This window comes from Aedes aegypti, chromosome 3 (genome assembly GCF_002204515.2).
Source record: "Aedes aegypti strain LVP_AGWG chromosome 3, AaegL5.0 Primary Assembly, whole genome shotgun sequence".
Lineage (NCBI taxonomy): Eukaryota > Metazoa > Arthropoda > Insecta > Diptera > Culicidae > Aedes > Aedes aegypti.
The window spans coordinates 386,448,299-386,469,246 of NC_035109.1; positions in this window are offsets into that span (position 1 = coordinate 386,448,299).

Genomic DNA, 20,948 nt, shown 5'->3' on the forward strand with positions numbered 1-20,948 from the left:
TCCACAGGAGAAAGAGGACGAACTGAGCTGCTGCGTGCATACATTAGGCGGCATCCACAAATTACGTAACGCTCTAGGGGGAGGGGGGGCTCAAGCGTTACGGCTCATACAAAAATTTGAAATTTTTCATACAAAAAGCGTTACGGAGGGGGGGGGGGAGGGGGTCAGAAATTTCCAATTTTAGCGTTACGTAATAAATGGACGCTGCCTTAGTAGTATGCGTGTTGGCAGTGCATGCCTACTCGGCTGGATAAACGTCAACAAACCGAGCGGTACATTTTATAGCATATTATTTCACATAATAGGGTATCCCACATCGGTATTCTTAATCCTGGAGCAAAATATCTTTATTTAAAATCTGTATCCACAAAAAAATAGAAATACCGTTTTGCTTCGAATTGCCGGACGCATTGAAAGCCAGACACTATGATTGTTTTTTACATTTTTAATAATATGAATTCAAATTTTCCCATAATAATTTTTACTTAAATTGTAGGTTGTAGATGTTAATGTATCGCAGTAGGCAGCAATATATTAAAAACAAAAATAAAAAATAAAATTCGTATCGACACTCTACACATTTCAGCCCTTGTTTCTCTGCGTCTTACAATTGCCATAACAGGAAGATTTTAACAATTTGTATTGAAAACAATGTTCTCATAGTGTTGTAGTGCCAGTCAACGATTGAAATGAAAAGTGAACTTACGTGCTCTATTGCGGAGAAGTAGAAATAACCGAAACAGCTCTAATTATTGGTAATTTGTAATTTAGTAAAAACGAAATTTGATTCAGATCATTGGGAGTGTCTTGTCCAGATAACATAATAAACAATTATTTTGGAGCATTATAGAGGAGAACATGTATTTCTGGCGAGTCAAATTAAGAGAATTATCCTAAACCAAATCATAGATGGTGCATTGTGATTGCAGGCACTTGTATAATTTGAGTGAAGCAATTTTGCCACTTTCTGGCAGTTTTAGCGTTTTCACGACTCGAGACTTTCGTGATTACGTGAATCAAATTGAACAGTTTGATTCATTAAATTTAGAGTTGATGTATTGAGCTTTACATAAAATACGCAAATATTTAATAAAAAAAGGTGTCCGGAATTCAAAACAAAAGTGTCCGGAATTTGAAGCAACATATTAATAGTGTCCGGATTTCGAAGCAAGACTCATCTCTTATTTTTGTATATTTAACTATTCGCTATTTTTATTACACCACACCGTGATCAATCAAAATCTGGACGGTACCAATATCCGGGCACTCTGATACAATTCACTGATTTACAAGTGAATTTTAATAATAATGTGAGTTTAATTATTCACATCTTAGATTTGTAAAATTGCTGATCAATTTACAACGATTTCTCATCTAGTAATCATTGGCAGAAAATTAATAAACATAAAAACATAATGGACCTATGCACGGGTTCACTATTTGACGTTTTAGTGGTGCCGTGTTATTTATGTAACCATGGGAACCAGTGAATTCGGCACCGCTCAAACGTCAAATTAGTGAACTCGTGCATCGATCCATTGTAGCCCCCGTCTGACACCGACTTTTCATAATGCAGTTTTTGTGGCTCAAGTTCAGCAAACGAAGGGCAACATTGAGTTAACGGTTATTCATTAAAAAAGTATAATTTTTGTGAATTCTTGTGATCATAAGTGTGTGAAAACTATTTAGTAAACAATGTAAGCTACTAAAGTGTAATATGGTATTTATCGAGCGATAAGTCCGTGTCCGGTTCGGTGAGCCATGGTTTCAAAATCCGGACGTTAAGCGTTCGAGATATATTTTGCCTAAAAAAAAGCTGCTCGGGAAGAAAAATGCAGAGAAATTTTGTGAGATAGCAAGAAAAAGGCTATATCTGGCTGAAAAATAAGAGAATTGCGGTAAAATTGCTCCTATGGCAATGATTATTGCAGGTAATCTGAGTCTACCTACAATCAAGGAAAGTAAATAACCGAAACATGAAACAATCTTCACAGCTCGCAATTACAAGCATTATTATATGTGTCCATGCAATGAACTGAATAAATACTACATTTTGCCGAATTTGAGTGCATTTATTTCTAATTCATAGTGAATTTAGTTAGCTAAAGTACAAATGTCCGGAATTGGATTCAAAAATGTCCGGATTTTTGATTCATATGTCGGGATTTAAAAACAAGACTTGTGAAATTAATATGGTTATTTTAGTAATAATTTTATGATTTTAACAGAAATACTTGTCGTTTTGATAAAGATAGATGTCTAAACGATTCGTGACATGGTGGTAAATTATTCAAATCAAACGGAATTGAATTGAAATAAGTACCAGAACACTTGAACACTGCTTAAACGTCCGGGTTTTGATTCATCACGGTACGAAAAATGGAACATTTAACTTCATCATAAAACACAGTCCTTTATTAAAAAAGGTATAATCAATTATAAAAATGGTGCTTAAAGTTATTCCGATGCTTAAGTGTCCGGATTTGGAGTCAAAATGGTTAATGAAATTTTTACATGGAATTCATACAAATATCAATCATCAGTACCTACGATGGAGAATTGTCAAATCGGCTCCATCCCTTTACCCCGAACGCCATTACCCCGAACGCCACTACCCCGAATGGGTCACTACCCCGAAAGCCATTACCCCGAATGGGTCATTACCCCGAACGCCACTACCCCGAATGAGCCATTACCCCGAATAGTATGAGATACAGTACAGTTGTGCTTATTCTGCGCGGCGTGTGAGGTGACACGAGTCGAATGAGGTGACAATTGTCGACTCGCTCCCATTTGATTAACATTAGTCGTCTCACGTCACTCGCGGTGAGAGCGACTCGTCTCGACTCACACGCCGCGCAGAATAAGCACAAGTATCTTGTTTTGCGTGCAAATATGCGTCTCTAATGAAGGCTGGTAATTAATGGCACGTAAAATTCGTCGGTAAAATGTTCATCATATATTTTCCCTTCTTTTATATGCCAGCTATTCTTTCGAAATATCTTGATGGCAACTATATTCTTCAAATTCTTTCTGAGACAGTGCCTGTTTATCAGCTCAGTGGGTACCTTCGCAATTCAAGGGTTCATTCACAAATTTCATTTCGCCAAAAATTGCCATTTTTAACACCTACCTACCCCTCGTACTTTTTTTCTGTATGGAAATTCTACATATTGTGAATGGGCTGTAACATTTTGAGGACAACCACTCACAAACTTTTTTGCTCCCTTCAGCGTTACGAAATTTGTGAATGGGCTTTAATAAAATAAGCCTTTTATTGACTGAAAGGAATTCGAATCCATAACCCTCAATATGGTGTTGCTTGACAGATGCGTAATCACCGGTATTTGGACTTGTTGGTGGTGTTCATATTTCATTTTTGTTTTTGATCAAATATTTTTTCTTTCTTATGAATATAGGTTGTGTCATAGCATCACGTTGTTACAGTGATCATTCACGTAATAGCTGCAAACATTTCACCAGAAATTTGCCCTTCTTTTTAAATAGGCTGTTCTTTCAAGATTTTGTTGGATAAGCTAGTCACTAATATTTCCATATAGAACAGCTTTTTATAAACGAATATATCTTGAAGGCATTCACTAAAGTGATTCCTGCTATAATTCTAATCGGAAAATTTCCCTTTCTTCTATCTTCTTGTATTAAAACAGACATGTCTCTTATAGATTTTTTCACCACTTTTCTGCTATCATCATTTCTTCATTATCTTGAATAAAAAAAATATTTTTTTCTGGTTATCTCACAGAAATTCAAATCAATGATCCCACAAATCAACAAAAGATTGACGCTACATCAGAGGCCGACGATTTTTCTAACATGTACAAGTGTACAAGTGCGATAGCGGAACGGTCGTCTATTAGGTTGGTTTTTAGGCGGGTTCCATAGAACAACACTTGCAGCGACTATCTCAGGGTGAACTTCCATTACCATCGTTTACGAAACAAAATCTTTAAGAAGATCTTAATCTTAATGCCCGACACCTATAAAAATGAGCAAAGGAAGTGGCTACCAACGTCCAATAAGAGACTTTACTACATCCTATTTTTGTGCATATTATAGCTATCCTTCTCATAATAAATTCACCCTTCTTTTCGAAATAGGCTGTTCTTCAGAGCATTGCAATGTGGCTGTGTGAATCTTCCCAAAATTAGAGGACAAAACTTAGTGTGTAAAAATTATTTGCTGAACAACTAGCTGCTTTTTATCTTCTAATATTTGAAAAATACATTTTTGACCCAAACTCGTGAAATACTCAAAAGGAATCGTACAATTATCTCCCCACTCTCTAAGTAGAATATGTCTCAAAATGTTATCCATTCGGGGTAATGGCGTTCGGGGTAGTGACCCATTCGGGGTAGTGACCCATTCGGGGTAGTGGCGTTCGGGGTAATGACCCATTCGGGGTAATGGCTTTCGGGGTAATGGCGTTCGGAGTAGTGGCATTCGGGGTAGTGGCGTTCGGGGTAGTGTCATAGAATCGTCAAATCTTATTTTAAATCTTAATGTTTTCAAAAATATATGTTTTCATTTATGCTCAAACATCTGTATAAATCTGAATAATATTGGCAAAGTTCTGACGTCTGTATGTATCCAATAAATTTGTAATCTGTATAAGGACTGTTCATTTTCTTAAGTGGACACCTTGTGCATGCTGTATCTTTTTAATTTATGAATTAAATTTCAAACGGTTTTCTGCACATTGTTCGACTAGTATTGTACAATGTTGTGATAATAAATATTCTCTAAAATTATTAAATTTCACACGACTATGGAAAAACAATTGAAACGGTCGATTTTTGGAGGTTATCAAAATGTTGGCTTGTTCTTCGAAAGCATCATCAATCAGAAGTCTGCTGGAAAAAAAGCATATTAATGTTTGAACAACAATTTTACAGATATAATAAAATCTTTTTTCCCCTATATTTTTTGGAGAAAAATATTTTAAATTTGAAAGGAATTAATATGAGTAGAATTTTATGGTTAAAAGTAAGTCCTGGGAGAAGTGCTAACAAGGTATAGGGGTCATGCACAAATTACGTCTCGCTCCAAGGATGGGGGGGGGGTCAAGCCAAGCGTGACAAGCCTTACAAAATTTTCGAATGAGTCATACAAAAAGTGTGACAAAGGGGGGGGGGTCGAAAAATTTGAAATTTAGCGTGACATAATTTGTGTACCATCCCATATGAAAAATAACTTACGCTTTCATAGAGTTACTTACTTAGTCCCCACGTCACATTTAAAGCACAATAGAAACACAAATGCTTTATTCTTAGAAGACCTTCAAAAGTACATTGACAATCATCAAAATTGGCAACACTGCTGTAATAAAATAGATTTTATTTTCCATTCCATATTTGATTTTTTTAAGCTATACCTTTATTGCCGTGAATCGCAAGTCAGCCCCATCTGCATTTTCGTCAAAATTGAGTTGAATTCAGTTTTCAACATATCTTCCAACGCTCTTTCAGCTACACTAATGAAATAATATAATTTGTTTGGAAAAATTAGGAAAAAACAGCAAGTCAAATTGTCCCATAATGAAAAGTAATCGCATATCAGTCCCACTATAGACTTTGGCACCGTGGAACACAAAAATGTAACTTGTTTAGATCATCTTAATATTTTTCTCGGAAAGATATCGTCATGAAAAGCAAGTTGTGTAAGTTTCATCAAGATTGGAACATCTTCCAAAAGTCTGGATTTTTTGTATACTCGTTTGGAAAACGAGTTTGAAAACTTCACAGTCCATTTTCTCAATGCCTACTTTTTACAGATGGGACTGACTTGCGATTCACGGCAGTTTAGTAGAATAGTAAAGGATACAAACACACAATTTGTTTAAAAAAATTAGGATTTTTGTTTTGCGAAAAATAATGTTAAACTTTGACGAACAGCTTCCCTTACGAGTTTTTGGAAAAAAAAATATTTAGGTCTTCAACCAATAGCATTTTCTATGATCTTATATTTTCACAGCATTGTAGAATAATAACCATATCCCAAAAGCGTTACCTAATATGTGGACGGTGCTTTATCACAGAGTTTTCGTCCGGAATAATTGTTTACCCAGTGGTAAATATTACCTATTTGGCAAAAGTCATCGAAGTTGGAACGCGATAGATGCGAAATAATTCTGCACAATTACGTTTAAAATCCAACATAATCAGAAGTAATGATTGCAAAATTTCTGAAATTTCCAAATTCCTTATCAATAATGTTGCCGTGCGTAAGGTAGATGTATCGAATTATTTCAAATTAATTTTATCGGATAAATTCACTTGCAAGTGGATGATTTGCCAAGTTTTCTGCGGTTGTGTAAGAAAAATATTACAGGAAGTCGTGTAGTAGTTTCGGCAATGGTTCGCACTGTGGGCCAAGACGTCCCATAGGTCAGTTTTCATATACAACAACCGCCGCTCCTTATATTCTTCCAGGATGTTGACGATATTGGTAAATATAGTGTAATGATTTCGACAACGGCTGGCACTGTGGGCATAGCTAGAGCTTTTCGAGCAGTTAGAAGGTCCGGTTTTTTTTCTTGGAGATTTCAACGCGCACAATCTAGCGTGGGTTTTTTTTTTAGTTTTAGAAGGTGGTAAATTACATTTACGAACTAACCCAGCGTTTCACGTTCGATATGGAGGCTAGTCATATCGAATTCGTCCATCGTGCGCCAGAGTGTCAGACTTTTTTATACCGACTAAAATCCACCTTCGCCCACGAGCCGATCCCCCGGAACTGCCTCTTGGCATTACTTCATGGGGGAGGCTATTGTGCTAACCACTGCGCTGCTCATTACTTTGCTTCCTGCGTGTGACTTATGTGCATCTTACGCTCCTGTACTTTCCTTGCTCTCTTCGTACTGCTAGCATCGCGCCAGGGCCATGTTTCTACTGCTGCTTCTGTCATTACTACGCTTCGTTGCTCTGCTGCGACGTGTTTGGGGCTGGCATCTCGCCAGAGCCCTGCGCAACTTTTGCGCCTGCTGCCAATTCGCCGATTCACGAGTTCTCCAGGTTGGACCAGTTGGATGCCGAGGTCGGTCCAGCGATTCCGGTTGGAGAGTAGCTTCCGGTTCACTGGCGCCCCGACGACCCAAAACTGGTGGTTGTCACGATCGCTACTCGGCATAGTCCCCGACGGTGGAGCTAGCCTACTCCAGCGGAGAGTTCCCGACGTAGGAATGTCTCCCGAAACCGTTAACGCTACGCGTTTGTTCCCGCTGCACTGCTGCTGACCGGTGAAGTGCCGAGGTCGATCCAGCGATTCCGGTTGGAGGATGGCTTCCGGTTCACTGGTGCCCCGACGACTTAAGCCGGTGACTCGCTACTCAGAATAGTCCCCGACGGTGGATCTATCCTACTCCGACGAAGATTTCCCCGACAGCGGAAGATCTCCCGAACCGATGCTTTCCGGGATGATGCCGAGGTCGGTTCTGCGATTCCGGTGGAGGGAAACTTCCGGTTCACAGGCGCCCCGACGACCATTTGCCGGAGCTGTTTTGCGGAAGGACATAGCCTACTCCGACGCGATGTTGGTCGGTAAGTGCCGAGGTCGGTCCTGCAATTCCGGTTGGAGGATGACTTCCGGTTTGCAGGCGCCTCGACGACTTATTACCGATATTACGCTACGCCCGCTCTACTCAGTCTAGTCCCCGGCGGAGGATCTAGCCTACTCCGGTCACGCCCGTTGGTCTCCTTTATATGCTCGCTTCAACAGGCTGACTTGTCAAGCGCCAAGGTTTCTCTTTGTCGGCACACATTCGTTGGACGATATTGTACACATTAACGTCATTGCCGACGACGGATGTCATCTCGGCTCGCTCATGCTCGAAGCGCGGACATTCGAAGACCACGTGCTCAGGGGTTTCGTCAACATCGCCGCACCCGGTGCATAACGGCGATCTTGCGTGTCCAAACCTATTGAGGTATTTCTTGAAACAGCCATGATCAGACAAAAACTGCGTCAAGTGGAAATTCACTTCTCCGTGTTTTCTGTTTACCCACATCGACAGGCACGGAATTAGTCGGTGGGTCCATCTACCGTTCTCAGTGCTATCCCACTGCTGTTGCCATTTCCTCATGGTTTCATCCCGGGCTCTTTTCCGAATTCACCGCGTGTGTCGATCCCTGTAGCACTCACTGTCCTCTTCGAGTTGAAGGCTTATAGGGATCAATCCTGCAATCACACAGGCTGCCTCCGACGATATCGTACGATACGCGCTCGCCACACGCATGACCATCAGTCTGAACGTACTGTTCAGCCGGGAGCGGTTCCTCTTCGTCTGCAGTGCTGTCACCCATACGGAGCCAGCGTATCTGAGTACCGACGTCGACACGCTCACCAGTAGTCGCTTCTTGCTGCTGCTGATCGCTGAGTTGTTGGGCATGATCCGGGATGGAGCTGATATCACCTTCACGGCCCTCTCACATGCATAATCGACATGGCTGTTGAAGTTCAGCCGATCATCGATCATCACTCCCAGGTGTCTAACTTCTCGCTTTGATTCGATGGTACACTGTCCAACCGAGATTCTCGCCTTCTGCACTGCCTTTCGGTTGCTTATCATCACAATTTCGGTGTTGTGATGGGCTAACACAAGCTTCTTCCCTCGCATCCATTCTTTCACGGCGTCTACTGCTTCAGTAGCAAGTATCTCTACTTCCTCTAGTGATTCGCCGATTACTACGAGCACCACGTCATCCGCGAAGCCGACGATCCTCACACCCCGGGGGAAGCTCAGCTTCAACACTTCATCATACATAGCGTTCCAGAGGGTCGGACCAAGAATTGAACCCTGTGGGACGCCCGCCGTGACTGTCGTGCACCTTTTCCCAGCATCTGTTTCGTAGATCAGTGTACGATTTTGAAAGTAGCTCCTCAAAATCTTACAAAGGTACTCGGGAACCTCCAATCTGTGCAGCGATTCGGCGATCGCAGCCCAACTGGCACTGTTGAAGGCATTTTTGACGTCCAGAGTGACTAGCGTGGGGGTCTCACCAGTCGAACGTGCTTGGCTGAGTCATTGCGGAAACTACCTCGTACAAACAACTGGTGATCTTGAACGACGGCACTACGATCCGTGTCGACCCGGCAACAGGTAAAACCTCAGCGATCGATGTGTCTATCTGTTCTGAGAGTCTGGCACGAAGGTTCACTTAGCGGACCTTGACGTACACACACAACAGCAATCATTTCTCGATTGTGGTGTTCATACCTGGGTGGTACAATGATCATACTACACGTCACAAATGGCTATATGACCAAGCAGATTGGTCGTTGTACGAACGCCTCACAGCGAAAACCATTCGCCCTAATGTTGAGTGGGACATTGAGAGTTTTACGGAGAAGATAATTGCAGCAGCAAAGAAGTCAATCTCGTGTTCTAGCGGCCGTATTGGACCGATAGCCATACCATGGTGGTGCTCAGAAGTAAAATGGGCAATTCGTCGGCGACGAAAACGTCTACGTTCTCTTCGACGACTTCAGCAACTCGAACCAAACAAACCTGACCATTGGCGAGCTTCCAGGAAGCTCGGCGAAAGAAGCGGTCTTTCAAGCATAGCAGCAATCGAGGGAAGATTTCGTGGCCAAAATAACACCCAGCAGTATGACGAATGAACTGTGGAGTACGGTTAATAAACTACGTGGCAACCGAAAACAACGACCGGTGGTACTCAAAAAAAAACGAATGAATCCCGAAGAAGCAGCGGAAAAAGTGGCGAAGTATTACAGCGAGAGATCAGTGACTTCAAGCTACCCTCCATCGTTCCAAGTGGCGAAATCGGCGGCTGAACGGGAGTTCATGGATTTTTCATCGACATCACCCTAGCCGAACTTCTGTGGTCTCTCGACAAAGGGTAAGGAGCCACAACAGGTACCCGACTAGGTTGTTACAAACTTGATGCAGGATGTAGTTAAAATAACTAAAATTATAACAAAAAGTGTATGAATAGTAACATAAACATAACAAAATGTGTTTTAATTCTATCAAAAACATATCAAACCAAGTTACAATATTTGATACAAAGTATCAAAATTATAATACTGTTCGATATACGGTAATATTGTATATTATTGAAATGCATAACTTTCTATTTATTTTGTTATAAAGTTGTTAAAAATGAACATAAAAATATCTTGAAGGAAAATAAAACACATTCTGTTATATTTCTGTTTTATTATGTTCTATGGATAACGAAGCCTAACAAAATTATATCATAATATGATATGCATATCATATTCTGATGAAATTTTATTATATTTTTGTTACAAGCCTCTAGTCGGGTACCGATTCAATAGGGTACCCTCTTCTTCAACGCCTCCCTCTGCCAGTAAAGATTACACCTCTTGAGCTGCTAAATAAAATCTGGCAAAGTGGCGAGTTTCCTGCTAGCTGGCGGAATGCTATAGCCGTTCCCATCGCGAAACCGAACTGCCAGGATTCAGGACCGGCTGCTTTTTGGTCAATATCTCTCACCAGCTGCATGGCGAAGTTGTTGGGACGCATCATAAACCGTCGTTTGATTACGGAGCTAGAGTCGAAAGCAAGACTTGACAAGCACCAGCACGCCTTCCGTGTGGAACGTGGCATCGACACCTGCTTTGCCGAGTTGGAAAAATTGCTGCCTTATATCGACAAACATTGCCTCATAGCTTCTCTGGATCTATCGAAGGCGTAAGACACGGCCTGGCGGCACGGAATATTTTGGGCCTTGAAATCATTGCGGATACGTAGTCGAATGATAAACATCTTGCAAAGTTTTCTCTCGGAACGAACATTTCAGGTGGCAGTAGGAGGACAGCTTTCCAAAAAACACCAGCTAGAAAATGATGTACCTCAGACTTCTGTACTATCTGTAACACTGTTCCTTGGTGCGATGCAGCCCAACTTCCGTATTGTATCGGCTGAAGTCGACGTTCTTCTAAACGCCGACGATATTATACTCGTTATACCAAGAGCAAAAACCTACACAGCAAAAAGCTACACTGAAGGCTACAGGCCGCTGTGAAGACAGTCGACAAGTGGTCATAAAGCGTAGGGGTTACCACATCGGCGACGAAGTCACACAGATTCATTTGCAGTCCGAATGCACGCCGAGAGCTGACACACGAAATCACCATTGATTAGATCGCTGTTCCGAAGATCAACCGTCTGAGGATCATTAAATAACCCTGGATCGAAATTTTACGTTCGAACCACATTTCCAAGCGATGAAGAAATCATGCGAGTCGCAACTTTGGATTCTGCAGATGATCGGTCTAGTTTGTTGAATATAGGTTCGGCGCTAGTAACTTCGAAGCTGATCTGCGCGATCGGACTAGTGAGCCGAGAAGGACAAGCATCTCTGCAGATTCTCGCCCGGCATAGTACAAATTGGTTCGGTTTGCATTCTGAGCGTTTGTGACTAGCCCAAAAGTATCATCGGTCATGGCTGAAGCGGGCACCTTGCCATATGATCTCTTGGCAGTACAGTCGTCAGCGCGGACGGCAATTCGTATCATGGCAAAGAATCGCTACAACAACAATTTACCTTTGATTTGTTGAACATCAGTTCGTACGGAGGAACTAACGGGAGCAGCGCTTCCCACTATCGGCTACCTCATGAGGCTGAGCGATCGTGCGTGGCATACGAAAAAGCCATCAATTTTGTGAGACGTCAAACGACATATTCGAGCCGGTGACCCACCGGGAAGACTCCGCCTGATTGTTCAACGGGTACTCTCGACCCGTTTTCGTCAATCAAAGGTCGATGAAAAAACCGAATATAGTACTATACCATTTAAATCCACTAGAGTTTGTATCCTTTGACAGATACGCCAGTTGTAGCCATAGAGGATTATATACCGTTTTACATAGCCAATCAGCATGAAACCTTTTGTGTTCAGTAGATAACATTCACATGATAGGGCTACATTTATTTACTCGTCCGAGTTTATTGAAAAAATAAGGAAAACAATTCATTTTCCTTATAATTTTAACTCCCATACACCTAATTTGGTCACTCTCATGAGAAATCAATGTGATTGGCTAATTTAGGAATCGAAGTTAAATCTGTGGCCGAAACTGGTTCTGGTGGCTTATATTGACCAACGAGATTTTCAAAGCGAAAAAATGCTTTCAACGCAGTTGGGGATTTTTTTTATTACCTTACGGGTTTGGGACGAAGGGTCTCAGATTTTCATGAAACTTTTTCCACAGGCAGGGCTCATGGATATATGAATAAAAAAAAATTGAGAAAAAATCAGGGTCGCCTTTTTTTCCGGAAAACTCAGGTGGAAATTTTTTGTTTTCCCTTGACACTACTTACTTTGAAAAATCATAACTCAAGAACGAAGCATCGTAGAAACAAAGTTTTTATATGAAAATTTTCTCAAAAATCCAAAAAAAATATGAACCGGAAAAAGTTTTCCACAAAATTTTCCACCGTTGGGAAAATTCGCAAAGAAAAGCCGGAAAAACTATGCCTGAACTCGTGAAAAATTTTCAAAAAAATATTTTCGAGATGGTAATTTTATAAGCTTTAATCACTGAAATTTTTGGAATGCACTTTTTTTTTCGTTTTTGAGTTATGACCAATTTTGTGAAAAATGTCCAGATGTGCCATATAAGACTTTTCTTTGAAAAATCATAACTCAAGAACAAAACATTGTAAAAACAAAGTTTTTATATGAAAATTTAAGAAAATTTTCTCAGAAATCAAAAAAAAAATATGAACTGGAAAAAGTTTTCCACAAAATTTTCCACCGTTGGGAAAATTCATGAAGAAAAGCTGGAAAATCTATGCCCGAACTCGCGGAAATTTTTTAATAAAATATTTTTAAGAAAGAAACTTTATAAACTTCAATTCTGGTAACTTTTTGGATGTACTTTTCTTCAGTTCCTGATCTATAGTCAATTTTGTAAAAAAAAATGCAAAGATTTGCCATACATGCCTTTTCGTTTAAAAATCATGACTCAAGACTCATCATGACTTGACGAACCGGATTCAAATTATCTCAAAAATATGAAATTTTTGAAATGGAATCAGTTTCTCAGGACATTTTTTACTGTTTATGAAAACAAATAATGAAAACCCGATAAGCTATTCCAGCTTTCAAACAAAGTATATTTGAAAAGAGCGATCAATAAGATCCAATCCTACAATATTTTTCAATACGCTTTTCGTTCCTAAAACATGATCAAATATTGCTAGGATGAGCTGTTTGAACCATATATTTACAAATTTATAAGTTCATAAACAAAATTTCTTAAGAACGAAACTACATAGAAACAAAGTTTTCTTCAATCAGAATGTAGGCATTTTTTTCCTGTTAGGTAACTACAAAATTGACAGTTAAATAAATGGGTAGACAATATGACAAATAGGTATTTACCAATTCAAGTTTAAAGCGTTGAAACGGCTTGAGAATCATAAGTTTACCAAAAACTAACAAAGAGCAGTGAGAAAGTGCAAGTGTTATCTATCAGCTGTATATTACTCGTTATTAATTTTTGAAAAATGAAAAAAGTTTTCCCGAAGCTGTTGAAATGGACAAAGTTCAATATTACGAAAACAATTCTTCATGCTGTAACCCCTTCGGACTGGACGGCCACAAATCAGTAAGGACAAATCTACGATCGATCAGCCAAGGCCTCATCAGTAAGCTTCATTCGAATGGAGTTCGGTGGATTACGGAAAAGATGAAAATTTGCGTAAAGTGCTCCATTACCGGTGACCAGAAGGCTCTCGTAACGGATCTTCCAGAAGCAATGGCGTTTGAGGAACAAGTTTCACCACTATCTTCGTTGGCGTCGCCAAAGGAAACTCCTTCCTCGGGTGAGTCAGTTGGTTCTATAAATAATGTACAAAAAATACAAGAGCTTCCTAAATTCTTGGAAATTTCTTTTCAAGTAAAATCATCACGTTTGGATGCTTCTAGTAGTAACTATCGCAATGCTTCTATGGACGAAATGTTCAATCAAATTTTGAGTAAAATAAAGACTTGGTTTTCGCCTAATATTGTCGATGTTACAGAGGATTTTAATTCCGTTTTATTAAATTTGAACTCAGCTGTTACAAAAGCCGAACCTGACAAGCAAATTGAACTTCTAAAATAACTTCCTAGGAATTGGTCATATGCCAAAGTTATAGCTTATTTTGACGTTACACGTTATAACTGAATCAAAAACATACAATTTAGGGATTCAACCACTTTCAAAAGTAGGACGACCCTCGCATGGATCAGATGTCCAAGACATAGTTTCAAATTTTTACGTAAGGGATGATATCAGTCGGCCATTTCCTGGCTTGAAAGATAACATATCTATTAAGTTACCCAATGGAGTGCGCCAAAATGTTCAAAAACGCCTTCATGAGAATATGAAATTCATGGTTGATGCATTGAAAAAAACTTATTGCTTTGAAGTTCATAATACAGAAAAAAAACTTAACACCTTTTTGACTAGTCAAATGATATGTCCAGATAGTACAGATGATTGTTACTTGAGGTCCTGTGAGGATTGTAAATTAAAGAAATAAGATTTTGTTACCAATCGCTTAGATGAAAACAACGTTGAAAAAGTTAAGTATTGTTTTTGCATTATTTCTCCTCGTTGTGAAATTATCAACAAAGAGGAAAATGTAAATGATTTTATAGAAAACTTGAAAAATCTCACAGAGAAGTTGCTTGTGCATCAATTCAAAGTAGATAAACAAAATAAATTTATAAGAGCTAAAAAGGAATCACTAAATGAAAACAAAGAAATAATGTGCCAGATGGATTTCGCGGAAAATTATTCGTGCGTGATACAAGATTCCATTCAAAGCCATTACTTTGTACGACCTCAAGTAACAATACATCCATTTGTAATTTATTACAAAGACAAATCTTCGATCAAAGTCTTAAATTTTGTTGTAATTGCTGACATAAAAAAGCATAACACGACATCAGTTTATGCTTTTCAAACAAAACTAATTTCAAGATTGAAAAATAAATTTCCTGAGCTTGAAAAAATCATTTATCTTTCTGATGGTTGCGGAGAGCAGAACAAAAATAAATCAAATTTCAAAAATGTATGCAACCATGAAAATGATTTTAATATAAGAGCAGAATGGCACTTTTCCCAACCTCACATGGAAAAGGTCCATGTGATGGTATCGGTGGCAATATTAAGCGAGTGGCTAGAGATGCTAGTATAAGAAAGTCAGCGGAAATTAATAACGCCAAACAATGTTTTGACTGGGCTGTGTCGCAAAAGGTGAAAGACCAATTTAAAAAAGATTGGGAATTCATCTATGCAACTGAAAATGACTATTCAGAGGCCGAAAAATTACTTCAGGAGGGATTTTCTAACCTTGTTCAATTCCTGTAACAAAAAATATCATTCATTTATTCCAAAAGACGAACGAAGCATTTTTGCGAGTGAATTCTCAGATGCACATGAGAACCAAGAAAATACAGCATGCTTTGTTCTTAATACTACAAAGAAACGAAAATCTTATGGTGGTAGCAACCAAAGGCAATCTTCCCGGTTGAAAAAATAGATAGTTTTAAGATAAAATGTAAGTTATGTACTGAATAATTGAATATATAAAATTAAAGAAAAATATAAAAAGAATCTTATTTGTTCCATAGAAAAGAAAGAATCCCTTGGAATGGAAAAGAAACAGTCTTTTCAGCTTTGCTTAACGGTGTAATGTTTCATGAAAAATATAATCCAATCCGACTAATACTTCATTTAAACCAATCCCATATCGTTTCTTTCAGATCTTTTAGAAAATTTGCAATTGCTTTGATAAAAAAAAACCTTGTTTTTCTGATGCTTCGATTGAAATATGGGTTTTCAAAGAAAAGGCTAATATGGTCATTTTTCACAAAATTTACCATAACTCAGGAACAAAACAAAAATTACATCCTAAAAGTTACTAGAATTGAAGTTTATAAAGTTTCCTTCTCAAAAATATTTAAAAAAAATTTTTCCGCGAGTTCGGGCATAGATTTTCCAGCTTTTCTTTATCCCTAACGGTGAAAAATTTTGTGGAAAACTTTTTCCAGTTCATTTTTGTTTTTGATTTCTGAGAAAATTTGCTTAAATTTTCATATAAAAACTTTGTTTCTACGATGCTTCGTTCTTGAGTTATGATTTTTCAAAGTAAGTAGTGTCAAGGGAAAACAAAAAATTTCCACCTGAGTTTTCCGGAAAAATAGGCGACCCTGAATTTTTCTCAATTTTTTTTATTCATATATCCATGAGCCTTGCCTGTGGAAAAAGTTTCATGAAAATCTGAGACCCTTCGGCCCAATTTGTACGATAATAAAAAAAAATCTCCAGTTCCGATATTTTTCATACATAATTGGGATTGAAAGCTTTCGTTTGACATAAGTATATTACACAGAAAGAAATTCTGAATATCAACCGCACTAGAATTGTGTAAATCATAGACAGTTGCTTCTCGCAATTGTCTAAACAAGCGTAAAAATACACGTTTTCGAATGCCCATGCCTTTAGATCAGCAAACCATTGAAAACTACAACGTTGCCATTGAATTTCTGCTCTGGGCTTTGACGATACAACAGAAAACGCTTTATTTTATACGATTTGCGTGTGGATGCGATTTGCGCCGAAGTGGGCATCGTAGTTGCTGTCTTCCATATTGGAAAGTGTTCAAGTATTTTATATACTTATCAAAAACTATCCCATTCGTGAACTTCAAACCCTCAACCGCAACATTATAACATCACAACCACCAGTGAACATACCTGCAATGTTTAAGCAAATACCAATCAGCTGAATGCTACAAACTGGCTGCTTTCATCGATGAAGTGATGCGAATTTCCCAAAATATTCTTTGCTGATAAGAGCGAATAGTCAACTCAGGAATGACGCTATCCTCTATGGGCTGGTAGGTGTCAATAGAAATGCAATCAATTATGAATGCCATCCTGTACGTCATACTAAACGACAGAAATATGATTGCGCTTATGAGTTGCAGGTCACTGGGTGGGTTATCGTTATGAAACTGTAGTTTATTTTTGGAATGGATTTTTACAGATGTATTATACATTGCATGTGGAAGCATGAACAGGTTACGATTTATATCTTATTTTCTATGGTATTTTGTATCCAATTCAACAAGTTAGCTCATCACTAAGGATGACCACCATTTGTGGTCATTTATTACATTTAAGGCAATTACTTCGCCAAGTAAAAAAGTAAATGCTTCATCCTTGAAATGAAATGCAATGAGTGGCATTTTTCATCCAGCATCCTGCCAGTTGATGGACAATCCTCACAAACAAAAGAAGATATTTTTCTCCAATTCAAGCTCAAGATTGGATGTCATTCCTTCATTGGCTCGACGGTCTGGTTCTGAATTGCAAACGAATGACTCAACAGAAATGGTTGAGCTTGACCTCATTTCTCAGTGTGAATGTAATACCCTGTACTGTGTACTTCGTATTTACGCTCATTCATTGACTTGAATAGACTTCCCCCATTATCACACCGTCAATACCGGTTGCAGCCAGAAAAAAAAACTTCAATTTTGCTTTCAGCATTCACATATTTCGCCGGTAGTGTTTCGCTATTTCAGATGAATGAATTTGAATGTTGGAACATGGAAATGGGTTTTGCTGGAATTAAAAACTGTGGAATTCACCTTAGAAAAAAGTACACAAAATCGGACTCTTCTGGACCAACACAATTGTGTGTAATTTTCACACATGTTGAAAAATCGATTTTAAATTTCACAAATTTCAAGTCACATTGCGAATCTTCATATGACTACCGCGGAGCAGTTTTTGGAATGTCTTGAAATTACACACATGATGTGTTGGTCCAGAGTTGGTAATAAAATCGTACTCAATTTTGTGTACCTAACTTCGCGATTCGCGATATTCTAGCATTTCCAACTTAAAACGTAAATAAAAATAACATTTTCTGACCACAGAGTCGGTCTCATAATATTAATAATGATACTTTGCGTATGTATTACTTCTTCTTCTTCTTGGCATTACGTTATCACAGAGACAGAGTCTGCTACTCAACTTAGCGTTCTTATGGACAATTTCACAGTAAGCCGCACCCTACTGTTCCTAGCAAATTATTCACATAAATAATTATCACAATCATTATATCATTTCCAAGAAATCATTTCTATTATAATTAGCGTCAAGTGCAGTAATAAGGAATTCCATTCAACCCAGGTACAAAATTTGGCAATTACTAGTCAATAGCAATGCATTCGTATCTTTTTAGTAAGGAATCAAGGTAGCGTTTCTCTGGATAACGCTAACCACCACTTACCTTGCTTACCTTACCACCAAGAATTTTGATAACAACGGAAAATTTTGCATTCCAAGAATCAGCTGTTTCCATCCCATTCCTGCTGGAAATTTCAATTAATCGAATTTTCTCACGTCGCTCGTTTGTTTGACATCCAATGCCGTCGCCACCATACTTCTGGTTTTCTTCCTCTCGGTTGACGGCATTTCTCATGAAATTTCATCACGCGACGATGGCATTTCTTACCTTATTTCAGCCAATGTTTTTGCTCAGTTTTCCTTCGCACTGTTTCTGTCGTCGCAGACACTCAAAATTTAATTAATTCCCACCCTCAAATCCACTGGCGCTATTATCGCGAACCCGAAATGAAGATGATAATGATCTCTAATATCCCATTTCACCGTTTTCTCCATCGTCGTCGTCGTCGATGGCAATATTTGCGAAAAGAAGATACTTCTTTCGAGAGTGAAAAGCTTCTGGTACAACGAGTTTGCCTAATCCTCCAATCTTCTTTATCGCGCGTCGGTTAGTTTGGGTTGTCTGAAATGCCAAGAGATTCTTTCTTACTGCGGCAGACATAGAGCTGTGCGCCGATTCAGTACCACGCCACTGGTTTTGTATTTTCACAACGATGAATAATTTACCTCGAAATATTTGATATTTATTACCAAAAACAAAGTTTATTCTTTGTTATAAAAATTCCGACAGTGCTTTATTAAAACAAGTCCTCAATATATTCTAAAGCATTTTTTACAAAGAAATAAATTTCAGATATCAAGCTGAATTATTTATCAGCGAAAAATTACAAAATACAAAACAAAATGAAATGGTGGCAGTGGCGCTCAGGTCTTGTGTCAACATTTATTCCAGCAACGTCGTTGACGGTATTTCAGATGGACATCGTGAGTAATTGAACGACGACGCACCTGCAAATTCCAATCTCCAAACCGCGCGCTCCATTTTATTAGCATGCTCAGTGATCATTAATTTATATTAGATCTCCCACTCGGCAGAAAAATTCCGTTGTGTCGCTCCGTCATCCCTGCGTTCAGGTAGTTCAAAACCATTGCGTGAGCACTGGCCATAATGGAGCCATCAGGCCGATGTGACGACCATCAGGTACCACAAACAAAAACAAAAACAGACAACGGGAAGTACGTTTCGTTTTCATTTCCCACTTTCCATCACCCCCTCGAAACGGTCCAACTCCTCTTCCGGATTTCCGCCGTTTTCGCCCTGAAAAGCTTATGACAAAGCTCTCCATAATGGATGCTGCACGGAGGTACAGTTTTTCAAATGGCTGACAAAACCCCTATTTCCAAGCTAAGTGTAAAGTTAAAAAACGTTGTAAAATGTTCATCTACAACATTAGATAGTTAAAAACACTTATGAGAATGAAAAAAGAAAAAAATCAACATGTTTGAACGCTTAATTGTCTAACCAAAACAAATGTCTAAAAACCTTCATTTTTGTTTCCAAATTTAACTAAATCATCTTCAAAATGCGTCAAATAATTAAAGAATAACTTCTTTATAAGGTACAAATCATTCCTCATCGTTACTATCCGCGGCGATATCTTACTCAAATTCGCTTTCAAGACTAAAGAGTCAATTGAAGTTTGCCCAAATGATTTTTTTTTTTTAAGTTAGGAGTTGTGAAATTTCTGCCATGATTTTTCTTGATCTAGACCACTGTAATGCCAGTGATATATAAAACCGAGGACCGCACTGTCTCTCGCTCTCAACGCACAAAATCCTCCAGACCAACTTATTTATCTTCCAACTGTTTGGCCCAACAAATGGCTGCAGCTCGCAAGCCCCAAGAGGAAACGAGATTTTCCGCTCGTGGGCATGGAAAATAGGGCTCTTTTATTTTCATTCGAGATCAGGACAGGACGACCCGTTCAGTGTCTCCGAGCCTTGCCACTTTTGCCTCAACGTTATTTAGGGCCGTCGTCTTCGGTCGTCGTGCGGCTGTTGTTCTTCCAGTTAGTGTCAGATTTGGCGAAATAAAATTGATATAAAATAAACATTGCCCGTAAAGCTCGGGACGGTCTTTGGTCTACGTCTAAGCAGAAGCTTTATGTAGTATGTGTAGAGCATATGTGACTGAAACACGATTGAGGAGAGATGTGGGATGGATGTTGGGAAGATCAATTCCAATGTTACATTAGGACTAGGTCACAGCTTTTGCAAGTGATGCCATACTAAGTATTAGTATCAGATCGCATTTTACAACCAATACAAGAAGCTTTGTATAGAATCAATCAGATTGAATAATGTTCAAATGAAATACAATCAATAAAGAGATGTCAATATACAGATCTATGAAACAGCGATGCCAACATTTGAGGGCTTTCCAAATTAATCACAAATATTTAATACTAAATTCTGACTTCGAACCTTGTTTTTTTTTAATATTGTCTGGGTTAAAACCTCGGCAGAATTAATATAGATGTTGCATACCATTCAGTATTCCGATGATTTCTCGAAAAGCTTTTCTAACAGAATGTGTTGAGTATTACAAAATCAGTATTCACAATATGGCATTGAGTGTAGTTTGGTGTTAGGAAACTGACCGTTTACTCATCGAATCCTTTCTATGTTTTATATAACGAAAATGTCTCGTAGTTTATTTCGTAGAAAACCTTGTAATATGCAGCCTA